Here is a 25,866-nt window from a genome sequence, read left to right as displayed (position 1 = left end):
ATAAGCATATAGAAGAGACACTTTATTACTTCAATTACTCTAGCAAGATCACACCTGGTGCTAGATGCATGGTTCAAGAACCACCGTGCATTAGTGTAGCAGTTAGGTTATTAATTATGGATGTCAAGTCCTTTCTGCTAATTAACCTTAATTGAGCTTTCTGTTACGGAAGCACCATTTCCCACGAAGCAACTAACCAATGATAGCAAAATAACAGAACATGGTAAAACCCAGGATTAACATTACTTCCTGTACTTGAATACCAATGCCTAGTGCATTTTGCTGTAATACAAAATCTTAAGTCTTCTATCAAAGTTTTAAAATTACATTGAGTAAAAATTGGTAGAATAAACATAAAATTTGCATAAGGAAATGATTTAGGAAAGCATTTTTGACACAACTTATATGTCTGCATTTTATATTTTAAAGCAATTAGAATGTACCATTTATAATAAAAATAAGAACTTTTAAAGATGCAAAGATTAAAATCTCAAATTATCCATTAGTTAATGTGACTGTGAACTTAGTCATGCTTGAAACTAAATCTTTATTTCATTTGTGTTCAGTATTATTTTCAATAGTACCACAAAATGTCCATTAGAATAGAATTCTGCTGCAATAGGCAGCTTTATTAATCTGCCTGGAGAAATGCAGTGCAATTAATTCTAAATTTGATAACCAGCAAGCACTTCAGATGTTCAATAGGTTATTTATTAAAAAGAAAATCAAAAAGAAATAAGCTTTACTGCCAATGAACAGAATGCTTAGATTTAAAAATGGCCAGAAGGCTACTGGTATTAATAAGCTTTGTCAAATTCATTTTCAGACATGCATGGAGGAGTCTGTACTATTTTTTGTTCATGTCACAGTGTCTGTCAAGAGACGAGCTCAGATACCTTGGGGAAAGCTTTCTGATGTGCAAGTATTTGAAAGTAAAAAGGCAAAGACAGACATTTAGCTGATTCATGAGGGAATGGAAAACCATGAAGAATCTTGAGAAAAATTAAAGCAGTAACAATGAAAGTGTTAGGAAAAGGGTTTAGCCACTGATACAACTTTGGGCAAGAACAACAAATACAAACATTGGTGATAAAAGTACTAGAAACTCAACCTAAAATCAGCATGAATGAGAATTTACATAGCATGAATGAAGCAACCCAGGTCATGAGTGAACGTGTCTCACGAACCATTCATTTACGCTATATTTGGAGATAAAATTTAAACGTCAGACAAGTGGCCCAATTTCATTACATAGTAATGCATATTGTCAGCAACATTTGACCATAGGGACTTAATGGAATATAATAGAGTACTCCTCTAGGCACCTAAAACTTAGGTTCAAATAATAGTTCTGCCAGGTAACAAGTGTGTAACTATGGACTAATTACTTGAGAGCCTATTCTTCACTGGCACTATCCAGTAGATCTTTCTGAGATGATATAAGTGTTCTACATCTGTGCTGTTCAGTAAGATAACCACTAGCTACATGTGTCTATTGAGCCCTTGATATCTGGCTAGTACAACTGAGGAACTGGATTTTTAAGTTTAGTTATTGTAATTAATTTAAATAGCCATATGTGGCTAGTGTCTACTAAATTGGACAGTACAGTACAGCCTCATGTGATTTCTTTTTCTATGAAACAGCAGTAGTAATAGATCTGATTCAATTATGATGCTTTCAGTTGCAAGGGAGACAAAACTCAGCCCAAAAATTAAACAATAAAGGAAGTGTATTGGCTTATTTTAACTGAAAAGTCCAGAAGTGGGAAGTGTTGGGCAGAGTTCAATCAGGGCCTCTCACTCTATTTTTTCCCCAACACTCTTGCTTCCCATTTGTTTTGGTGTTTATGCTCTGCCCTTATGCTGCTTTCCCTGATGGTCACAGTCTGCCTGCTGGAAGTAACAGGAGTTATGTACTTCTCATTCATATCTAGTAGGAGAGTGAGAGAAAGAGTGTTGCCTCCCACATCCACTTAAAAGGGCTAAGCTTTGTTCTGAGAAAATCAACCTGAAACAAATGAGTATAGCCAGGAGAAGGCTGTGTATTGCTTGGCTTGTACCTGGTTTCCTGCCCATCCCCTAACTAATTACTTTGGCAAGTGAAAGGAGATTTTTTGATGAATGTTGAAACTGGGTTTGAATTGGGGGAAATGGTGTTTTCTCAAAGAAAATCTGGAAGCTATTCAGAAGAGAAAAATGCAGAGTGAATGCTGGGTAGGTAACTGATCATTTTCATACCATTTTAATGTAGTTGCTGACATACGTTGATAAAGCACTTAACAGTGTCTGATATATTATATCCCTTCTTGTTCACATACCCCACCCTTTCCATCCGTATACCCTGGGCAACTATCTTAACCCTCTGGCATCTTAGTTTTCTCACGTGGGAATACATGACTGTTAAGGTTTTTTCTACCACTCAAAGTCTGTTAACGATGCCTACTACTGACATTATGTAACCTCAGAGCATTGGAATAGGTGTGTCAAAGGAGAGTTAATTGCATTGGAGGGCAGCGGATGACTACAGCTAACAAAATACCATTGGGTCCTCCGTAACCACTTTGTAGAAGTGGCCTAGGCATCAGTCTTTCAGCAAATAGAGGAAAGATGATACACTGTGCCTGTTTCTCAGTTCCAGCTTCCCCCAGACCCAGTTTTATTTCTACTCCTCTCAGGCAGGTGAACAAATAATAAGAACCGATGATATCTAGCCTTTGGCTCAATGACATGAAAGACTGATTTGAGGCCTACCCCTGAAAATTGAAATTTAATTTTGCTAGTCTGGGATTCAGGCATCTCTGTTTTCTTAAAAAGTGATTTTAATGTGTAGCTATGGTTGAGAAGCACTATTCAAGTGATTTTCAGATAAACAGGAAGTGGAATCAGGAGCCTATACCACACTGTTTGGTGTCAAGTAGCAGGCCAATTAAATGATGTGAAGATAAGATAGCAAAATAACCAATGTTAGAACTATGCAAAATTTCTTCAGCAAAAAGACAGAGAGCACAAAAATAAATACATATTTTTAAAATCTGGAGACAAAACACTTATAACTTTCTCACTCTCAAGAAAAATTTAAAATACCATGAATTCTATAAAACATACAGATTAGATGATATTTCGTTAGCAGAGCTAAAGTAAGAAATTATAGAGGAAAACAAAGCCATAACGGACCTTAAAACCAAATTAGAAGTAAAAGAGAGCAGATCTGGCAGAAAATCAAGTCAGTAACATGCAAGAAGTGTTTAAAAAGAACAACGGCAGAGAAAACAGAGGAAAAGCACCACAACATTATTAGAAAAAAAAAGCAGCAACAAAAGTTATTAGAAGAGACGAGATTAGAAGAACAAACAATGCAAATCCATGTACATGGGGGGAACAGAACACATTGAAGGAACAAATTACATTAGTTACTATAGAAGGTGTGTTTCATGAAATGAAAGAAAGCATGAATCTTCAGGTTTAATGGGCCCAAAATGTGCCAGAAAAAAATGATTTAAAAATTGTGAGTAATGAGTCATATACTTGTGAATTTATTGTATTTTGAGGATAACCAAAAAAGGTACATGTACCTGTTCTATTTGCATTTGCCTAGGCTGATATCTTGTAACAAATAGATATTTGATGAATATTTGTTGAATAAACAAGAAAACATCTTCTATTAATAAAATCACTTAGGCTGAATTATTAGATTACTAAAGAATTGTGAATTTTCTACTTTTGTAGAGGTCATCTGTAAAATGATCTAGAAATTTTACTCCCACGTTTATAGTAAGAACTACATTTTCAAATAGTATATGTTCATATGCACTGTTAGTATGCTATCTTCATGTATATGCACTTTTTTTAAACATTAAAGATATAATTGTCTAAAGAAAGAAAAAAAATACATAATTATGATTTAAATAAGCCCTATAATCAAGAAAGAAGAAATAAAGAGGATATTCTGCACAATTATTTCCTGATTATGCTAACAAGTATCTCCACTTTATTAACAATATAAAGGAATTGCAATTATATTTATCACTTAATTTTAAAAAATTTTTTCCAATTCACCACATTGACTACTCTGCCGTCCTTATGTATGTATATCTTGTGTGCTTTTTCAAACATCCTGAATAATTCATTTTATTTTCACCATTTCTTGTTTCTTCTGTATAGACTTTAGTCTGATCTCATAGGTTTTGATATGGAATATTTTTACGAGACATTATTTGCAAAAGCAAAATTTGACTCAATAATTGTTTAGGGGAGAGTTTTAAAAATTCCAAGTGGTTGTTTTTATCCCCTTTACTTTCTTTATTCTCACATATTTTGCTTTATGGTCTGAGAATAAGGTCTCTATTTATGTCGACTGCAAGTAATAGAAGAGCTGATAGTAGCTTAATAACAATTTTTAATCTCACTTAAGAAGTTCAGAAGTAGAGATTGCCAAGTTGGTTCTGCAGTTCAGTGATATCATCAAGTACAAAGACTCTTTATGTTTTGTCCAAATCCTTGTATTGGCAGTGTTTATCCTCATGGACCAAAGACAACTGGATTACATCGATGCCAAGTATCATTTTCTCTCAAGACAATGTCTAAAAGAAATAAGGGAGAAAAAAGTGTTCTTCCCAAAAGTCTCACATCAGGGATAAAATTATTTCCTAGAAGCCCTGAATGTATTTTCCCTCTGACCTCACACACCTAATAATTACTAGCAACTAGAAATCAAATTGTTGTCTTTAACTTAGACCCATCATGGTTCATACTACTTTGTTAAAGATGCTCAAATTGACTTTCTGTTAGCCAGAAAAAAGAGTGGATTATTGCTGGGTGGGTGGACAACAAGCAATATCTGCCTTACAAATATTAAATATGATGGGCAACTTCAAGATGGTGGAGGAATAAGGTGTGGAGATCACCTTCCTGCCCACAAATACATCAAAACTACATCTACATGCGGAACAACTCCTACAGAACACGTATTGAATGCTGGCAGAAGACCTCAGACTTCCCAAAAGGGTCTTGATGCTCTGGCCAGGTGTCAGGACTGAGCCTCTGAGGTGGGAGAGGCAAGTTCAGGACATTGGTCCACCAGAGACCTCCCAGCCCCATGTAATATCAAATGGCAAAAGCTCTCACAGAGATCTCTATCTCAATGCTAAGAGCCAGTTCCACTCAATGGCCAGCAAGCTACAGTGCTCGACACCCTATGCCAAACAACTAGCAAGACAGGAACACAACCCCACCCATTAGCAGAGAGGCTGCCTAAAATCATAATAAGTTAACAGACACCCCAAAACATACTGCTGGAGGTGGTCCTGCAAACCAAAAAGAATAAATCCAGCCTCATCCACCAAAACACAGGCACTAGTTCCCTCTACCAGGAAGCCTACACAGCCCACTGAACCAACCTTAGCCACTGGGAGCAGACACCAAAAACAACGAAAGCTATGAACCTGTAGGCTGCAAAACGGAGAGCCCAAACACAGTAAGATAAGCAAAATGAGAAGACAGAGTAATAAGCAGTAGATGAAGAGGCAAGGTAAAAAACCATCAGAACAAACAAAGGAAGAGGAAATAGGCAGTCTACCTGAAAAAGAATTCACAGTAATGACAGTAAACATGATCCAAAATCTTGGAAATAGAATGGAGAAAATACAAGAAAAGTTTAACAAGGACCTAGAAGAACTAAAGAGAAAACAAACCATGATGAACAACACAATAAATGAAATTAACAATTCTCTAGAAGGAATCAATAGCAAAATAACTGAGGCAAAAGAAAAGATAAGTGACTTGGAAGATAAAACATTGGAAATAACTACCACAGAGCAGAATAAAGAAAAAAGAATGAAAAGAATTGAGGACAGTCTCAGAGACATCTGGTACAACATTAAATGCACCAACATTCGGATTGTAGGGGTCCCAGAAGAATACAAGAAAAAAAAAAGGGATTGAGAAAATATTTGAAGAAATTATAGTTGAAAACTTCCCGAATATGGGAAAGGAAATAATCAAATCCAGCAAGTGCAGAGAGTCCCATACAGGATAAATCCAAGGAGAAACACGCTGAGATACATATTAGTCAAACTATCAAAAACTAAATACAAAGAAAAAATATTAAAAGCAGCAAGGGAAAAGCAACAAATAACAAACAAAAGAATCTCCATAAGGTTAACAGCTGATCTTTCAGCAGAAACTCTGCAAGCCAGAAGGGAGTGGCAGGACATATTTAAAGTGATGAAAGGGAAAAACCTACAACCAAGATTACTCTACCCAGCAAGGATCTCATTCAGATTTGACAGAGAAATTAAAACCATTGCAGGTAAGCAAACCTAAGAGAATTCAACACCACCAAACCAGCGCTACAACAAATGCTAAAGGAACTTCTTGAGGCACGAAACACTAAGCGAAGGAAAAGACTCACAATAACCAACCCAAAACAATTTAAAAAAATGGTAATAGGAACATACGTATCGATAACTACCTTAAATGTAAATGGATTAAGTGCTCCAACCAAAGACATAGATTGGCTGAATGGATACAAAAACAAGACCCATCTATATGCTATCTACAAGAGACCCACATCAGACCTAGCTAGAGACACATGAAGACTGAAAGTGAGGGAATGGAAAAAGATATTCCATGCAAATGGAAATCAAAAGAAAACTGGAGTAACAATTCTTATATCAGACAAAATAGACTTTAAAATAAAGACTATTCCAAGAGACAAAGAAGGACACTACATCCAAGAAGGGATCAATGCAAGAAGGAGATATAACAACTGTAAATATTTATGCACCCAACATAGGAGCACCTCAATACATAAGGCAAATGCTAACAGCCATAAAAGGAGAAATTGACAGTAACACAATCATAGTAGGGGACTTTAACACCCCACTTTCACCAATGAACAGATCATCCAAAATGAAAAAAAATAAGGAAACACAAGCTTTATTTTATTTTTTTTAACATCTTCATTGGAGTATAATTGCTTTACAATGGTGTGTTAGTTTCTGCTTTATAACAAAGTGGATCAGCTATACATATACATATGTTCCCATATCTCTTCCATCTTGCGTCTCCCTCCCTCCCACTCTCCCTATCCCACCCCTCTAGGTGGTCACAAAGCACCAAGCTGATCTCCCTGTGCTATGCGGCTGCTTCCCACTAGCTTTCTGTTTTCCATTTGGTAGTATATATAAGTCCATGCCACTCTCTAACTTCATCCCAGCTTACCCTTCCCCCTCTCCATGTCCTGAAGTCCATTCTATATGTCTGTGTCTTTATTCCTGTCCTGCCCCTAGGTTCTTCATAACCATTTTTTAATTTTTTTAGATTCCATATATATGTGTTAGCATACGGTATTTGTTTTTCTCTTTTGGACTTACTTCCCTCTGTATGGCAGATTCTATGTCCATCCACCCCACTAAAAATAACTCAATTTCGTTTCTTTTATGGCTGAGTAATATTCCATTGTATATACATGCCACATCTTCTTTATCCATTCATCTGTCAACGCACACTTAGGTTGCTTCCATGTCCTGGCTATTGTAAATAGAGCTGCGATGAACATTGCGCTACATGACTGTTTTTGAATTATGGTTTTCTCAGGGTATATGCCCAGTAGTGGGATTTCTGGGTCGTATGGTAGTTCTATTTTCAGGTTTTTAAGGAACCTCCATACTGTTCTCCATAGTGGCTGTATCAATTTACATTCCCCCCAACAGTGCAAGAGGGTTCCCTTTTCTCCACACCCACTCCAGAACTTATTGCTTGTAGATTTTTTTTTTTTGCAGTACACGGGCCTCTCACTGCTGTGGCCTCTCCCGCTGCAGAGCACAGGCTCCGGACGTGCAGGCTCAGTGGCCATGGCTCACGGGCCCAGCCGCTCTGTGGCATGTGGGATCTTCCCGGACCGGGCCACGCACCCATGTCCCCGCATCGGCAGGCAGACTCTCAACCACTGCGCCACCAGGGAAGCCCCACTTGTAGATTTTTTGATGATGGCCATTCTGACTGGTGTGAGGTGACACCTCATTGTAGTTTTGATTTGCATTTCTCTAATGATTAGTGATGTTGAGCATCCTTTCATGTGTTTGTTGGCCATCTGTATATCTTCTTTGGAGAAATGTCTGTTTTGGGCTTCTGCCCATTTTTGGGTTGGGTTGTTTGTTTTTGTGATATTGAGCTGCATGAGCTGCTTGTAAAGTGTGGAGATTATTCCTTTGTTAGTTGCTTCATTTGCAAATATTTTCTCCCATTCTGAGGGTTGTCTTTTCATCTTGTTTATGGTTTCCTTTGCTGTGCAAAAGCTTTTAAGTTTCATTAGGTCCCAGTTGTATATTTCTGTTTTTATTTCCATTTCTCTAGGAGATAGGTCAAAAAGGATCTTGCTGGGCATCCCTGGTGGCCCAGTGGTTAAGAGTTCACCTGCTGATGCAGGGGACACGGGTTCGTGCCTCGGTCTGGGAGGATCCCACGTGCCGCAGAGTGGCTGGGCCCGTGAGCCATGGCTGCTGGGCCTGCGCGTCCGGAGCCTGTGCTCTGCAACAATAGGAGCCACAGCAGTGAGAGGCCGGCATACTGCAAAAAAAAAAAAAAAAAAAAAAAAAAGGATCTTGCTGTGATTTATGTCATAGAGTGTTCTGCCTGTGTTTTCCTCTAAGAGTTTTACAGTGTCTGGGCTTACATTCAGGACTTTAATCCGTTTTGAGTTTGTGTGTATGGTGTTAGGGAGTGTTGTAATTTCATTCTTCTACATGTAGTTGTCCAGTTTTCCTAGCACAACTTAAGAGGCTGTCTTTTCTCCATTGCATATTCTTGCCTCCTTTATCAAAGATAAGGTGACCATGTGTGTGTGGGTTTATATTTGGGTTTCTATCGTGTTCCATTTATCTATATTTCTGTTTTTGTGCCAGTACCATACTCTTTTCATTACTGTAGCTTTGTAGTAGAGTAGCTTTGTAGTAGAGTCTAAAGTCAGGGAGCCTGATTCCTCCAGCTCCGTTTTTCTTCCTCAAGATTGTTTTGGCTATTTGGGATCTTTTATGTTTCCATACAAACTGTGAAATTTTTATGTTCTAGTTCTGTGCAAAATGCCATTTGTAGTTTGATAGGGATTGCACTGAATCTATAGATTGCTTTGGGTCGTATAGTCATTTTTACAATGTTGATTCTTCCAATCCAAGAACATGGTATACCTCTCCATCTGTTTGTATCATCTTTAATTTCTTTCACCAGTGTCCTATAGTTTTCTGCATACAGGTCTTTTGTCTCCTTAGGTAGATTTATTCCTAGATATTTTATTCTTTTTGTTGCAATGGTAAATGTGAGTATTTCCTTAATTTCTCTTTCAGATTTTTCATCATTAGTGTATAAGAATGCAAGAGATTTCTGTGCATTAATTTTGTATCCTGCTACTTTACCAAATTTATTGCTTAGCTCTTGTAGTTTTCTGGTAGTGTCTTTAGGATTCTCTATGTATAGTATCATCTGCAAACACTGACAGCTTTACTTCTTTTCCGATTTGAATTCCTTTTATTTCTTTTTCTTCTCTGATTACTGATTACAAAACTATGTTGAATAATAGTGGTTAGAGTCGGCAACCTTGTCTTATTTCTGAACTGGGTGGAAATGGTTTCAGGTTTTACAATTGAGCATGATGTTGTCTGTGGGTTTGTCATATATGGCCTTTATTATGTTGAGGTAAGACCCCACTATGCCTACTTTCTGCAGGGTTTTTATCATAAATGGGTGTTGAATTTTGTCGAAAGCTTTTTCTGCATCTGTTGAGATGATCATATGGTTTTTCTCCTTCAGTTGGTTAATATGCTTTATCACATTGATTGATTTGTGTATATTGAAGAATGCTTGCTTTACGTGACTAATACCCACTTGATCATAGTGTATGATCCTTTTAATGTGCTGTTGGCTTCCGTTTGCTAGTATTTTGTTGAGGATTTTTACATCTATGTTCATTAGTGATATTGGCCTGTTGTTTTCTTTCTTTGTGACATCCTTGTCTGGTTTTGGAATCAGAGTGATGGTGGCCTTGTATAATGAGTTTGGGAGTGTTCCTCCCTCTGCTATATTTTGGAAGAGTTTGAGAAGGATAGGTGTCAGCTCTTCTATAAATGTTTGATAGAATTCGCCTGTGAAGCCATCTGGTCCTGGGCTTTTGTTTGTTGGAAGATTTTAATCACAGTTTCAATTTCAGTGCTTGTCATTGGTCTGTTCATATTTTTATTTCTTCCTGGTTCAGTCTCTGAAGATTGTGCTTTTCTAAGAATTTGTCCATTTCTTCCAGGTTGACCATTTTATAGGCATATAGTTGCTTGTAGTAATCTCTCATTATCCTTTGTATTTCTGCAGTGTCAGTTGTTACTTCTCCTTTTTCATTTCTAATTCTATTGATTTGAGTCTTCTTCCTTTTTTTCTTGATAAGTCTGGCTAATGGTTTATCAATTTTGTTATTTTCTCAAAAAACCAGCTTTTAGTTTTATTGATCTTTGCTATTGTTTCTTTTATTTCTTTTTCATTTATTTCTGATCTGATCTTTTTGCTTTCTTTCCTTCTGCTAACTTTGGGGTTTTTTGGTTCTTCTTTCTGTAATTGCTTTAGGTGTAAGGTTATGTTGTTTATTTGAGATGTTTCTTGTTTCTTAAGGTAGGCTTGTATAGCTATAAACTTCCCTCTTAGAACTGCTTTTGCTGCATCCCATAGGGTTTGGGTAGTCGTGTTTTCATCTTCCTTTGTTTCTAGGTATTTTTTGATTTCCTCTTTGATTTCTTCAGTGATCTCTTGATTATTTAGTAGTGTATTGTTTAGCCGCCATGTGATTGTATTTTTTACAGATTTTTTCCCATAATTGACATGTAGTCTGATAGTATTGTGGTCAGAAAAGATATTTGATGCGATTTTAATTTTCTAAAATTTACCAAGGCTTGATATGTGACCCAAGGTTTGATCTCTCCTGGAGAATGTTCCATGAGCACTTGAGAAGAAAGTGTATTCTGTTGTTTTTGGATGGAATGCCCTATAAATATCAATTAAGTCCATCTTGTTTAATGTATCATTTAAAACTTGTGTTTCCTTATTTAATTTCATTTTGGATGATCTGTCCATTGGTGAAAGTGGGGTGTTAAAGTCCCCTACTATGGTTGTGTTACTGTCGATTTCCCCTTTTATGGCTGTTAGCATTTGCCTTATGTATTGTGGTGCTCCTATGTTGGGTGCATAAATATGTACAATTGCTATATCTTCTTCTTGGATGAATCCCTTGATCATTATGTAGTGTCTGTCTCTTTTTATAGTCTTTATTATAAAGTCTATTTTGTCTGATATGAGAATTGCTACTCCAGCTTTCTTGTGATTTCCATTTGCATGGGATATCTTTTTCCATCCCCTCACTTTCAGTTTGTATGTGTCCCTAGGTCTGAAGTGGGTCTTTTCTAGACAGTGTATTTACGGGTCTTGTTTTTGTATCCATTCAGCCAGTGTATGTCTTTTGGTGGGAGCATTTAATCCATTTACATTTAAGGTAGTTATCAGTATGTATGTTCCTATTACCATTTTCTTAATTGTTTGGGGTTTGTTATTGTAGGTCTTTTCCTTCTCTTGTGTTTCCTACCTAGAGAAGTTCCTTTAGCATTTGTTGTAAAACTGGTTTGGTGGTGCTGAATTCTCTTAGCTTTGGCTTGTCTGTAAAGCTTTTAATTTCTGTGTCGAATCTATGAGATCCTTGATGGGTAGAGTAATCTGCATTGTAGGTTTTTCCCTTTCATCACTTTAAATATGTCCTGCCAGTCCCTTCTGGCTTGCAGAGTTTCTGCTGAAAGATCAGCTGTTAACCTGATGGGGATTCCCTTGTATGTAATTTGCTGTTTTCCCTTGCTGCTTTTAATACTTTTTCTTTGTATTTAATTTTTGATAGTTTGATTAATATGTGTCTTGTCATGTTTCTCCTTGGATTTATCCTGTATGGGGCTGTCTGTGTTTCCTGGACTTGATTAACTGTTTTCTTTCCCATATTAGGGAACTTTTCACCTATAATCTCTTCAAATATTTTCTCAATCCATTTCTTTTTCTCTTCTTCTTCTGGGACCAACCTCGAATGTTGGTGTGTTTAATGTTGTCCCAGAGGTCTGTGAGACTGTCCTCAATTCTTTTCATCCTTTTTGCTTTATTCTAGTCTGCGGTAGTTATTTCCACTATTTTATCTTCCAGGTCACTTATCCGTTCTTCTGCCCCAGTTATTCTGCTATTGATTCCTTCTAGAGAATTGTTAATTTCATTTATTGTGTTTTTCATCATTGTTTATTTGCTCTTTAGTTCTTTTAGATCCTTGTTAGACGTTTCTTGTATTTTCTCCATTCTGTTCCCAAGATTTTGGATCATCTGTACTATCATTACTCTGAATTCTTTTCCAGGTAGACTGTCTATTTCCTCTTCCTTTGTTTGGTCTGGTGAGTTTTTACGTTGCTTCTTTTTTGCTGTGTGTTTCTCATTTTGCTTAACTTACTGTTTTTGGGGTGTCCTTTTGCAGGCTGCAGGTTCATAGTTCCAGTTTTTTTTGGTGTCTGCCCCCAGTGAGTAAGGTTGGTTCAGTGGGTTGTGTAGACTTCCTGGTGAAGGGGACTAGTGCCTGTGTTCTGGTGGACGAAGCTGGATCTTGTCTTTCTGGTAGGCAGGACCATGTCCAGTGGTGTGATTTGGTGTCTCTGTGGCCTTATTATGGTTTTAGGCAGCCTCTCTGCTAATGGGTGGAGTTGTGTTCCTGTTTTGCTAGTTGTTTGGCATAAGGTGTCCTGCACTGTTGCTTGCTGGTCATTGAATGGAGCTGGGTCTTAGCGTTGAGATGGAGGTCTCCGGGAGAGCTTTCGGCGTTTTATATTTTGTGGAGCCAGGAGGTCTCTGGTGTACCAGTGTCCTGAACTCAGGTCTGCCACCTCAGAAACACAGGCCTGACACCGGGCCAGAGAACCAAGACCCTGTCAGCTACACAGCTCAGAAGAAAAAGGAGAAAAAAATAAAGAAAAAAAAATAAAATAAAGTTACTAAAATAAAAAATAATTATTAAAAATTAAAAAATTAATAGGTAATTAAACAAAAAAGAATGAAAGGAAGAACAGAGCAACCAAAAAACAAATCCACCAGTGATAACAAGTGCTATAAACTCTACTAAAAAACAAACAAACAAACAAAAAATGAACAGACAGCACCCTAGGACAAATGGTAAAATTAAATCTATACAGACAAAAATCACACAAAGAAGTGTACGCATACACACTCACAAAAAGAGAAAAAGGAAAAAAATATATATCTTTGCTCCCAAAGTCCACCTCCTCAATTTGGGATGATTCCTCTTCTATTCAGGTATTCCAGAGATGCAGAGTAGATCAAGTTGATTATGGTGATTTAATCTCCTGCTCCTGAGGCTGCTGGGAGAGATTTTCCTTTCCCTTCTTTGTTCGCACAACTCCTGGGGTTCAGCTTTGGATTTGGACTTGCCTCTACATTTAGGTTGCCTGAGGGCATCTGTTCTTCACTCACACAGGACAGGGTTAAAGTGGCAGCAGATTAGGGGGCTCTTGCTCAGTCAGGCCAGGGGGAGGGAGGGGTATGGAATGCCAGGCGAGCCTTTGGCGGCAGAGGCCAGCGTGACGTTGCAACAGCCTGAGGTGTGCTGTGTTCTCCTGGGGAAGTTGGACCTGGATCCCGGGGCCCGGGCAGCGGTGGGCTGCACAGGCTCCCGGGAGGGGAGGTGTGGTTAGTGACCTGTATTGCACACAGGCCTCCTGGTGGCTGCAGTAGCAGCCTTAGAGTTTCATGCCCGTCTCTTTTGTTCATGCTGACAGCTGTGGCTTTCGCCCATCTCTGCAGCTCATTAAGGCAGTGCTCTGAATCCCCTCTCCTTGCACACCCCGAAACAATGGTCTCTGACCTCTTAGGCAGTTCCAGACGTTTTTCCGGACTCCTTCCCGGCTAGGTGTGGCCCATTAGCCCCTTTCAGGCTGTGTTCAGCTGCATAGAACAGGGAGATCAGGTTGGTGCTTTCTGTCCACCTAGAGTGGTGGGATAGGGAGGGTGGCAGGGAGACTCAAGAGGGAGGAGATATGGGGATATATGTATATATATATAACTGATTCACTTTGTTATACAGCAGAAACTAGCACACTATCGTAAAGCAATTATACTCCAATAAAGGTGTTAAAAATAAATAAATAAATAAATATGAGACATCTGGATGGATAGACTCTGAATGTCATATATAAAATCATATATATACTCTAATTATGTATTATATATAATTATGTATAATACATTATGTATTACATGTATTATATATCATAAATATATGTAAAATCTCATGAATGTTTTCAGACCCTCTTCAAATTAATTTTGATCTTTTGATCTCAATATGTGAAGAATTCAGAAAAAGGTATTTGTCTCTCTTTACGATTTTCTAGTTGTATTGCCAGTTATTTTTATTTCATACGTTTCAGTGCTTTATGTGTTGCATAAGGCTTTATACATTGTGCAACATACATTTTATTTTAATGAAGAGAGCTTTAGTTCATTTCACTCTTAATTCCGTTTTGATTTTTTTGGTGTGATATTGCCATATAGCTTTGCTATTCCTTTAACTTTTCTGAGTTACTAAGTGTATGAATTTTGTTTCAGTTTTTTTTCTTTTTTTACCTAATAAGTAGGTACCCCATTCACACTGACTCTGATGAGAAAATATTTGGTCTTAGTTTCATTACTGAGTTTTTGCTGTTTTCTTTTTATGGTACAGAAGTATTTCCTTTATACTCTCTTATATGATCCATGTTTGCTAAGGTACACCTCACTGCTAGTAATTTGGAGTGTACTAATTCTGTTAGTTGTTTTTGTACATCTTAATGACATGCTTCAATCTAATTTTCTCTGTTTATTGGCTTCAGAAGCAACAGCTAGTCTATTGATTCTCTCTATGGAAATTCAAAGTAGAAGCCATATTTTAGCAAATGATTCTCAAAAACTGGTGAGTGAATGAACAGCCCCTCCCATGTACTTTTTCTGGGAGTGTAAATGTTCAAAGTCTTTTCAGAAGGCAGTTTGGCAGTTTATCAGCTGTTCATATGCCATGGCTCAATAATTCCACTTTTAAGAATCTAAAAGATTATAAAAGTGCAAAAAGATGTTTGTACAATGGTGATTCCGTTATGAAGAACCTTGTGTGTCATGGAAAACAATATAGAAACATATAAATGCACACCCACTTGATGATAAATGTGTATATATGAGTGTGTATACATGTGTATGTGTAGTGCATGTACCTTGATAAAATATATATCTTAAATAGAAAAAAACATTTTGTGTGGAGATAGTTCTCTCTGAAATACAGTTTAAAAAATTGAAAAACATTAATAATCGTATGATTTCATTTGTTAAAATGCATACAAAAGCATGAACAGATCTTCCTCAAATTACAATGGGGTTACATTCCAATAAACCCATCATAAGTTGAAAATATCATTAAGTGAAAAATGTATTTAATACACCTAACCTACCAAACATCATACCTTAGTGTCACCTAATTTAAACATGCTCAGAACACTTACATTAGCCCACAGTGAGGCAAAAATCATCTAACACAAAGCCTATTTTATAATAAAGTGTTGATCATCTCATGCAACTTATTTTTTTAATTTTTATTGGAGCATAGTTGATTTACAATGTTGTGTTAGTTTCTGCTATACTGCAAAGTAAAAGTTATACATATATCCACTTTTCTATATAGATCATTGCAGAATATTGAGTAGAGTTCCCTGTGCATGTTCTTATTAGTTATCTATTTTATATATAGTAGTGTGTATATGTCAATACCAATCTCCCAATTTATCCCTCCCCGCCCCCTTCCCCCTTGGTAACCATTTGTTTTCTACATATGTGACTCTACTTCTATTTTGTAAATAAGTTCAGTTGTACCATTTTTGTTTAAATTCCACATATAGCGATATCATATTTGTCTTTCTCTGTCTTCACTCAGTATGACAATCTCTAGGTCCATCCATGTTGCTGCAAATGGCATTATTTCATTCTTTTTTATGGCTGAGTAATATTCCATTGTATATATGTACCATATCATCTTTATCCATTCACCTGTTGATGGACATTTAGGTTGCTTCCATGTCCTGGCTATTGTAAATAGTGCTGCAATGAACACTGGTTTGCACGTATCTTTTCTAATTGGAGTTTTCATTTTTTCCAGATATATACCCAGGAGTAGGATTGCTCTATTTTTGGTTTTTTGAGAAATCTCTTTACCGTTTTCCATAGTGGCTGTATCAATTTACATTCCCACCAACAGTGTAGGAGGGTTCCCTTTTCTCCACACCCTCTCCAGCATTATTTGTAGACTTTTTGATGACAGCCATTCTGACACCTGACAGCCATTCTGACAGGTGTGAGGTGATACCTCATTGTGATTTTGATTTGCATTTCTCTAATAATTAGTGATGTTGAGCATGTTTTCATGTGCTTGTTGGCCATCTGTATGTCTTCTTTGGAGAAATGTCTATTTAGATCTTCCACCCATTTTTTGATTTGTTGTTTGTTTTTTTATATTGAGCTGTATGAGCTGTTTGTATATTTTGTAGGTTAATCCCTCGTCAATTGCTTCCTTTGCAAATATTTTCTCCTCATGTAACTTATTGAATACTGTACTGAAAGTGAAAAACACAATGGTTATATGGGTACAGAGTGGTTGTAAGTGTACGGTTGTTCACCTTCCTGATGGCGTGGCTGGCTGGGAGATGTGGCTCAGCTCACTGCTGCTGCTCAGAATGAGAGAGGGTCGTACTGCATATAACATTCAAAATGTGAAGTACAGTTTCTCTTGAATATGTATTGCTTTCACACCATGGTAAAGTCAAAACATTGTTAAGTTGAACCATTGTAAGTTGGGGACTGTCTGTACAATTATGTAAATGAATAGAGAACATTCTAGACACATACACTCACAAGTTTTAGCCACCATTATTTTGGGGAAGAAGAGTAGATGTAAGAAGTAATAAGATGAAATCATCATATTTTATTCCATATTCTGTTTTAAATGTTTATAATGAGAATTGTAAATGATTTAAAAAACCCATCTGGGGACTTCCCTGGTGACACACTGGTTAAGACTCTTGAGCTCCCAATGCAGGGGGCCCAGGTTCGATCCCCGGTCAGGGAACTAGGTCCCACATGCATGCCACAATTAAGAGTTTGCATGCCACAACTAAGGAGCCCACCAGCTGCAACTAAGGAGCCTGTCTGCCTAACTAAGACCCAGTGCAACCATATAGATAGATAGATAGATAGATAGATAGATGATAGATAGATAAAGACCAAGACAGAAACTCATTTTTTTAAAAAACCCATCTGGAAAAATAAACATTAAAAAATAGCCAGGAGAATTCTGAAAATGAAGAGCAATGGGATGGAGAAGATTTGCCCTAATAAATATTAAAGTAGTATGCTTGACAAAGACGTCGTTTTGAAAAAGATCTGATTACTCACACCATACACCAAAGTAAATTTTAGATTCATCAAATAATTATAATAACAAAACCATAAAATCAGTAGAAGGAAATATTGTTACTTTAATTTTTGAGTTTGGAATGGTCTTTCTCAACATGAAACTCCAGCCAGAAACTGGAGCAACAGCAACAACAATTAACAGTTTGACTACATAAAAATGAAAACATTTTGTGTAGATAAGAAACATATATAAATTTTAAAGGACACAAAACAAATTTGTTAAAAAGCATTTACAACATCAGTAGTAAAGAATTAATAGCATAATATACAAAGAGTCCTTACTAATTAATTAGAAAAAGAGAAATGTACCAAAAGAAAACGGGACAAATGGCACGTGTGTGACATCAGGCTACCTTTCCTATCTTTGTAATTTCACATTCCAAGATTTGCCATCAGCGATCCCAAAGAGCTTATGACACACAAACAACAAATGATGTTGTCTAGAATTCCACCCATAGTAGATTTTCATACTTTTTTCAAGAGGAAATTAAACTTTAGAAGACTTTTGCTTAATGGATTTGTCCTTCCTTCACCAAGCTTACCTTAGCAACAGAATTTTTTCCAAGAGGAGAGAAAAGTAAAACCTCTTGGCATTCATTTAAAGCAGTATCACCAACTGCTATTTTCACATTTCCTCTGTTCACTCTAAATATCAATAGTTTATATTGGAAAGTTGAAGGCAAGTGTCTTTTCCTCACTAATGTCTTCCTGTATTTGGCAAGCACAGGTGCTGCTCTGAGATTCTGGGGACCAAATAAAATTTCATTTTATTCATTCTTATTTGGATAGATATTTCACAGAAAGAACAATTATACTTCTGTTTAAAACATTCATTTCTTTGTTGTTTCAGCAAAATAGCTAATTAAACTTGCTTTTGATAACTGATGAATTTGGTTAAATGTTGTTTTTAGCAAGTCCAGATATTAATGGAAGTATAGAACTCAAACCCCTGCTTTGGAATGTTTGCTGGAAGTAGTTAGGGATTACCACTCAAGCATTTACCGTAGTGGGAAATACTTTAATTGGTACAAAAGATAAGCACTGGCAGAAAGAAATTATGATTCAACAAACATTTAGTGAGTTTATACTGTGTGTCAAGTTCTCTTCCAAATAGATAGGACAAAACTCCTAGCAGACCATATAGTGGTAAACGTATGAACAAGGATGATATCAGATGGTATTAAGCACTCTGTAATTGTACTGATGCTGAAGATAAAAATGTCAGTTCTTAGTCAGTAGCATTTATTGTGTTTATTTATACTTCACACTAATATATATATGCAAATATTTTAGAGGATTTACTGTGTGCCAAGAACTTTGTCAACCCTTTATATGTATTGCTTCATTTGATCCTCATACTAATCCTAAATTGATGGTTACAGATCTAAATATAGATAGATGCTTGCATTTGAATTTTTATAACTTGTTTTATTGTCTGTTCTAAATTATAGTCTTGTTGAAAGAATAAATCATGTCTTATTATTTACACTTTCTCTATCCGTTTTCTGTTTTTGTTTTTTTTTACTTTAATCCCTACCCCTCCCACCCACGTTAAATAACCATTCTCTCCACACTCCTACAATTGCCAGCAATAAGTAGTGTCATGTCTGGGGAGACAGACACCCAGTTAACTTTCTGTGCATTTATATAATATATATGTAAATATACATGTATATATCAGTCTATATAGGAGTATGTCATTCTTTTGTGAGAGTTGCATCATTTTTATAGAGTGGATGAAAGATACTTTATTAAATCCCTTCCATGGGATGGACACTTAGGACTTTTACAATATTTCTCTGTAATAAACAATGTTATAGAAAATACCTTTGTATATACATCTTTTCTCTCATGTGGGCACATTCCTATGATATATATTTCTACAGGTGGAATTGTTAGAAATAACAGAAGGCCATTTACCTTTAACAGATGCTGTCTAGTCGCCTTTTATATGTTTCATAAATTTATAGTCCTACTAACATTCCTCCATATTTTTGGCAATATTTGATAAGATAAATCATTTTTATTGCCATTTTGAAAACTTTTAAATTTCATTTCTTGTATTTCTAGTATGTGTGTATGGTTATATACCTTTTTCTTCTGTGTACTGCTGATTTTTTTTAACCTATATTTCAATTAGTAGTTTCTCTCAGTGACTTGCTGGAGTTCTTTATATATTCTTGAATTGGATCCTGTATGGACTCAATATATTGCAAATATGTTTTTCTCAACTTGACTTTTTAATAGTAGCAAACACCTAGGTAGTATGTACTATGAGCCAAGCCCTTTGGTGTTTTACACATTAACTCATTTACTGTTCACGACAGTCCTGTGAGGAAGGGGCTATTATTACATTCATTTTACAGATTAAAAAAAAAATGGAGCGTGCAACAATTACATAACTTATCCATGGCCATACAACCAAGTGGCAGAACTCTTGGAGTTCTGACTCCAAAGTCTACTTTTTTTTTTTCCAAAGTCTACTTTTAACTACTAAGTTATCCTCATAATATCTGTTAGAAAATTCAAAAACTATGTATAGAATCAATCAATTTCTTTTTCTTCATTTATAGTATCTGGGTTTTGTATCTCTAATGAGAAGGCCTTTACCACCCAAAAGTTATAAACATATCTTTCACAAATGCTTTTTATAATTTGGGGTTATTTTATGCTTAGCTACTTAAATTATCTAGAATTTCTTTTTGTGAATGATATGAAATCTGGAAATGACTTTTTTCCCCAGGTGGTTAGCTAATTGTTCTAAACAACTTATTGAGTAGGTGTTTTTCTATTAATTTGAAATCGTCTTTATTATAAACTAAAAATTTATCTTCACATGGATCTACTTCAATACCTTGTACCTTTGGTTTCTTTGTCTATTCCTGCACTAAAACTTTACTCTTTTTATTACTGTAGTTGATAGTATGCTAGATAGTATGTAACAGAAGACATCTGTATTGTAATTATTTCTTTACAATTTTCTTGACCATCCTTATGCATTTTTTCTTTCAAATGAACTTTCAATGCAGCCTATGAATTCCTTTATGAAATATCCTGTTTTTGGACGAATGCACTAATTTGGAGAGAACTGTTATATTAGGTCTTTCTATTCAAGAACATGGTTAAATTTCTTCTTTGGGATCTGTTATATACTTCAGTAAAATTTAATAAATTATGTTAATGTAGGTTTTTCACATTTGATGTGAGTTTTCTCTAGCATCTTTAGTTTTGTCATTGTAATTTTTTGTGATGGTAAATTTTCATTTTTTCCAGTATAGTTTCATATTGGCTATTGCTGGTACTTGAAAAACTGTTGATTTTATATGTTTACCTTTCTTATTAGTACTAGGAGCTTTTGACTTAACTTTCTTGGGTTTTCTAGATAATTTATTGTATGAAAATAATGACAGTTTTGTCTCCTCCTTTCAAAACTTTATATATACATTACTGTTTACCTTAGTTTCATTGCATTAACTAGAATCTAGAAGGGTATCGGTGATGCTAAATGTCCTTGTCACATTCCTGACTTTAATGGGAATGGCCCTAGTGTATCAAATTATTAGAAACTAAGTTTTAATGTACACCTTTTAATATATAATATGTCAAAATTAAGCATGCTGTTTCCTATAGATTTCTAGAAAATACCCTTTATCAAATGAAGTTTTGTATAAGTGAAACTTTATTAGATAGAGTGATGACTGAAACAGATATTTAAAGTGTTTATTTTCCCTATTCAGCATCAAATTTTACTACCCTATAGTTTTCTTTAATCTGTTAATGTAGTAAATTATAGTGTATTTATTAATGTTGAATTGCATCCATTCTTAGGATTATAAACCATTCTTTACTATGTAATGCATTATTATTTTCATATCTAGAGTGAATTTTCTCATTTTTGTTTAGAATTTTTGTGCATTTATGTTTATAAGTGAGGTTGTAGAATTGATTTCTATTTGCACTTATTATATTGGAGTATTTTGGACCTCAGTTATATAGAATAGAATTTAAATACTCCTCAGTTCATGGAATGGTATTGTCAAGGGTCTTTGCACAACCCGTATTTCATTTCTCAAATTTCATATAACATTTCTTTCTTTTGCTCTCCTTCTCTCGTATAATCAAGAAACATTTGTATATCTGTGGTTATTTATAAAATAAATAGGAGAGTGAGTGTTTAAAACTTAAATTAGTTTTTTAAAGTATTTTTGATACCTCATTAAATATTATGTTATGAATGACAATTATTTATGTAACTTTTTTGCACAACTTACTGTTTTTTGAGGAACTGTCCAGTCTAGTTCATTTCTTCTAGTGTTTCCTAGTGTTACATTATTTGCATTTACCATATTTTACTTATTTCATTCTAATACTGATGAAAATCTTTCAATGAATATGCTTACATACCTGTTCAAGATTGTCCCTGGGAGTTGGTTTCCTGGGTGAATTACTTATATACTGCTGGTCTGTAACAAATGTTACACACTTAGTCACCCCAAATTTAATAGTTCAAAACAACAAACGTTTTTTTAAATCTCAGAATCCTGTGAGCCCTGAATCTGGTAGTGGATTAACTGGGAGGTTTTGGCTCGGGATCTCTATGAAGTGCAGTCCAGCTCTAAGCGAGGGCAGCAGTTGTCTTAAAGCTCACCTGAAGAAAGACTCATTTTCAAGCTCGCTCAAATGTCCAGCGGTTTCGGTTTCTTGCCACATGGACCTCTCCGCAAGGCCTGTTACAATGGCAGCTGTGTTCCCCCGGAGTGAGTAGTGCTCTGAGAGAGAGTGAGCTGTGAAACAGTGTCCAGAATGGAAGCCACAGTCTTTGTAAGCTAATCTCAGAAGTAATAGGCCGTCACTACTGCCGCATTCTATTGGTCATAGAGACGAGCCATGATGTAAGGGTAACCACTGTCCCGGTTTGCGTTGGATGAAGGATTTCTCAGATTTTAAAATGTGACTTTCTAGCTTTAAAAGTGGCTAAGTCCCAAGCACACATGGATGGTCGGTTACCTTACCTGGTACTATATGGGTAGGGATTATACAAGGGTGTAAATACCAGGAGGAAGGAATCACTTAGAGTCATCTTGGAAGCTCACAACCACACTAGGTCATTAATTGTGCCTAAATGCAGTTTCAAAAATTATTTCTAGGTTATATTTCAGACTGGCTACTGTAATAGTTTCATGCACAACTGCCTACCCACCAGTTGTGCATGAGAGTACAGGACACAGATCACCTGAAAGAATGGAACACTGGCTTCTTATCAGTTAAATTTCATCTCATGTTGTTCATATCTTCATTCATTATTAATTCTTTCTTGGGAGAAGTTCTCTTGATATTCCAGTTTAATAATTCACTCTTCATTTGTGTATTTTCTGCTGTTCAGACATTCTTTTGCATAAAGAACTAGCAAAGCTTACAATTTTGCCTATTTTGATGCATAATATATAAAATATTTAATAATAATCTAGAATTATAAGCCAGTCACTCTCAATATAAACAATTTTGTGAGCTTTGAAAACTTATTTAAGAAAACAAATATTGAAAACAAATAAGCTGCGTTTTCATCTCAATAAGTTAGAAAAAGTAAGAGAATAAGCCCAAATTACCAGGAAATGAAAACCAGTAAAGACAATTGCAGAATTCAGTGATATTAAGCTCTACGACAGAGAGGGAATGAAGAGAGATTTACAAAAATTAAAGGTTTGTTTTTGTTTAATGCTTCTCCTTTGCTCACTCCCAGATCCCTTTGCCCTAACAACTATGGTAACATTCTATTCTGTTTAATGTGTATTCCTATCAATATGTGCCCACCACATTTTATCAATTTATTCCCCAACTTTTGTCTAACTCTCCTCCTTCACAAATATCAGTGTAATAGAGATCTTCATACATGTCCCTTATGGATTCTCTCCTTCTCTCTCTCCTCTTTCTCCTCTTTTTCTCCTCTCTCTCTTCTCTATGTCACCTATTTATCTATAAAATGGGAAGAGAGGGATTCATGTACCCCAGAAGTAGAGTTGCTGGATCACAGGTGCAGGTGTGCTTAGTTTGCACAGTTAGGGCCACATTGATCTCCAGAAGGGCCACCCTAATCTGTACTCCCATCATCAGTGAATGAGGTTTCCTGTCTCTCTTCATTCTTGCCAACACTTGGCACTGCCCAGCTTTTGCCAGTCTAATAGCTGTATAATACCTCATTATTAAATCAGTATGTATTTCTATGATTATTAATGACGTTGCATATATCTTTATATGTTTTATTGGCTCTTTGGATATTCAAGCTGCCTCTTTTTTAAAAAAATTTTTATTGGAGCATAGTTGATTTACAATGTTATGTTAGTTTCAGGTATTCAGCAAAGTGAATCATTTATACATATATCCACTATTCTTTAGATTCTTTTCCCATACAGTTCATTGCAGAGTATTCAGTAGAGTTCCCTGCGCTCTACAGGTCCTTATTAGTTATCTATTTTATATATAGTAGTGTGTATATGTCAATCCCAATCTCCCAGTTTATCACCTCCCACTTTCCCCCCAGTAACCATAAGTTTGTTTTCTACATCTGTGACTGTTTTGTAAGTTCATTTGTACGCTTTTTTAAGACCTTACTATATAAACTATATCCTATGACGTTTGTCTTTCTCTGTCTGACTTCTTCACTCAGTATGACAGTCTCTAGGTACATCCATGTCATTGCACATGGTATTATTTCATTCTTTTTTATAGCTGAGTAATATTCCATTGTATATATGTGCCACATCTTCTTTATCCATTCATCTCTTGATGGACATTTAGGTTGCTTCCATGTCTTGGCTATTGTAAATAGTGCTGAAATGAACATCGGGGTGCATGTATCTTTTTGAATTATGGTTTTCTCCAAATATATGCCCAGGAGTGGGATTGGTAGTTCAATATTTAGTAATATAGAATTACTAATTTTATATCTGGTAATTCTATATTTAGTTTTTTAAGGAGCCTCCATACTGTTCTCCATAGTGGCTGTACCAATTTACATTCCTACTAACAGTGTAGGAGGGTTCCCTTTTGTCCACACCCTCTCCAGCATTTATTGTTTGTAGAGTTTTTGATGATGGCCATTCTGACCAGTGTGAGGTGATACCTCACTGTATATAGTTTTGATCTTCATTTCTCTAATAATTAGTGATGTTTAGCATCTTTTCATGTGCTTTTTGGCCATCTATATGTCTTCTTTGGAGAAATGTCTATTTAGATCTTCTGCCCATTTTTTGATTTTTTTTTTTTTTTTATATTGAGCTGCATGAACTATCTGTATATTTTGGAGATTAATCCCTTGTTGGTTGCTTCATTTGCAAATATTTTCTCCCATTCTGTGGGTTGTCTTTTCATTTTGTTTGTGATTTCCTTTGCTGTGCAAAAGCTTTTTCACAGAATTAGAACAAAAAATCTTACAATTTGTATGGAAACACAAAAGATCCCGAATAGCCAAAGCAATCTTGAGAAAGAAAGAAAACAGAGCAGGAGGAATCAGGCTCCCTGACTTCAGACTATACTACAAAGCTACAGTAATCAAAACAGTTTGGTACTAGCATAAAAACAGAAATATAGATCAATGGAACAGGATAGAAAGTCCAGAAATAAACCCACACACCTATGGTCAACTAATCTATGAAAAAGGAAGCAAGCATATACAATAGAGAAAAGACAGTCTTTTCAGTAAGTGGTGCTGGGAAAACTGGACGGCTACATGTAAGAGAATGAAATTAGAACACTAACACCATACACAAAAGTTAACTCAAAATGGATTAAAGACATAAATGTAGGACTGGACACTGTAAAACTCTTAGAGGAAAACATAGGCAGAACACTCTCTGACATAAATCACAACAGTATCTTTTTGATGCAACTCCTAGAGTAATGAAAATAAAAACAAAAATAAACAAATGGGACCTAATTAAACTTAAGAGCTTTTTCTTTTAAGATAATGAAACAAAACCCTGACAAAATTAATCAAGGTAAAAGAGAGAAAATGAAAACAAACAGTATACAGAGTAAAAAAAAAAAAAATATATATATATATATATATATATATATATATAAAAGCACAGGAGGGGGAAAAAACCCCAGAAAATTCTAAAAGTTTTAGAGAGAATAACAATTATCAAAAAAAAAAAAAAAAAAGAGTTTCAGATTTCTCTTCTCAACACCAGATGCTAGAAGACAGAGTGGCAACATATTCAATGTTTGTTGGAAAGTTACTTTGAATGTAGAATTCTATCCTCAGTCTAATTATCCTTCAGTTGTGAAGGTGAAGTAGACACTTTCGGATATGGA

The sequence above is a fragment of the Phocoena phocoena genome, chromosome 4 (genome assembly GCF_963924675.1).
Source record: "Phocoena phocoena chromosome 4, mPhoPho1.1, whole genome shotgun sequence".
NCBI classification, from domain to species: domain Eukaryota; kingdom Metazoa; phylum Chordata; class Mammalia; order Artiodactyla; family Phocoenidae; genus Phocoena; species Phocoena phocoena.
This window is presented reverse-complemented; position numbering follows the sequence as displayed.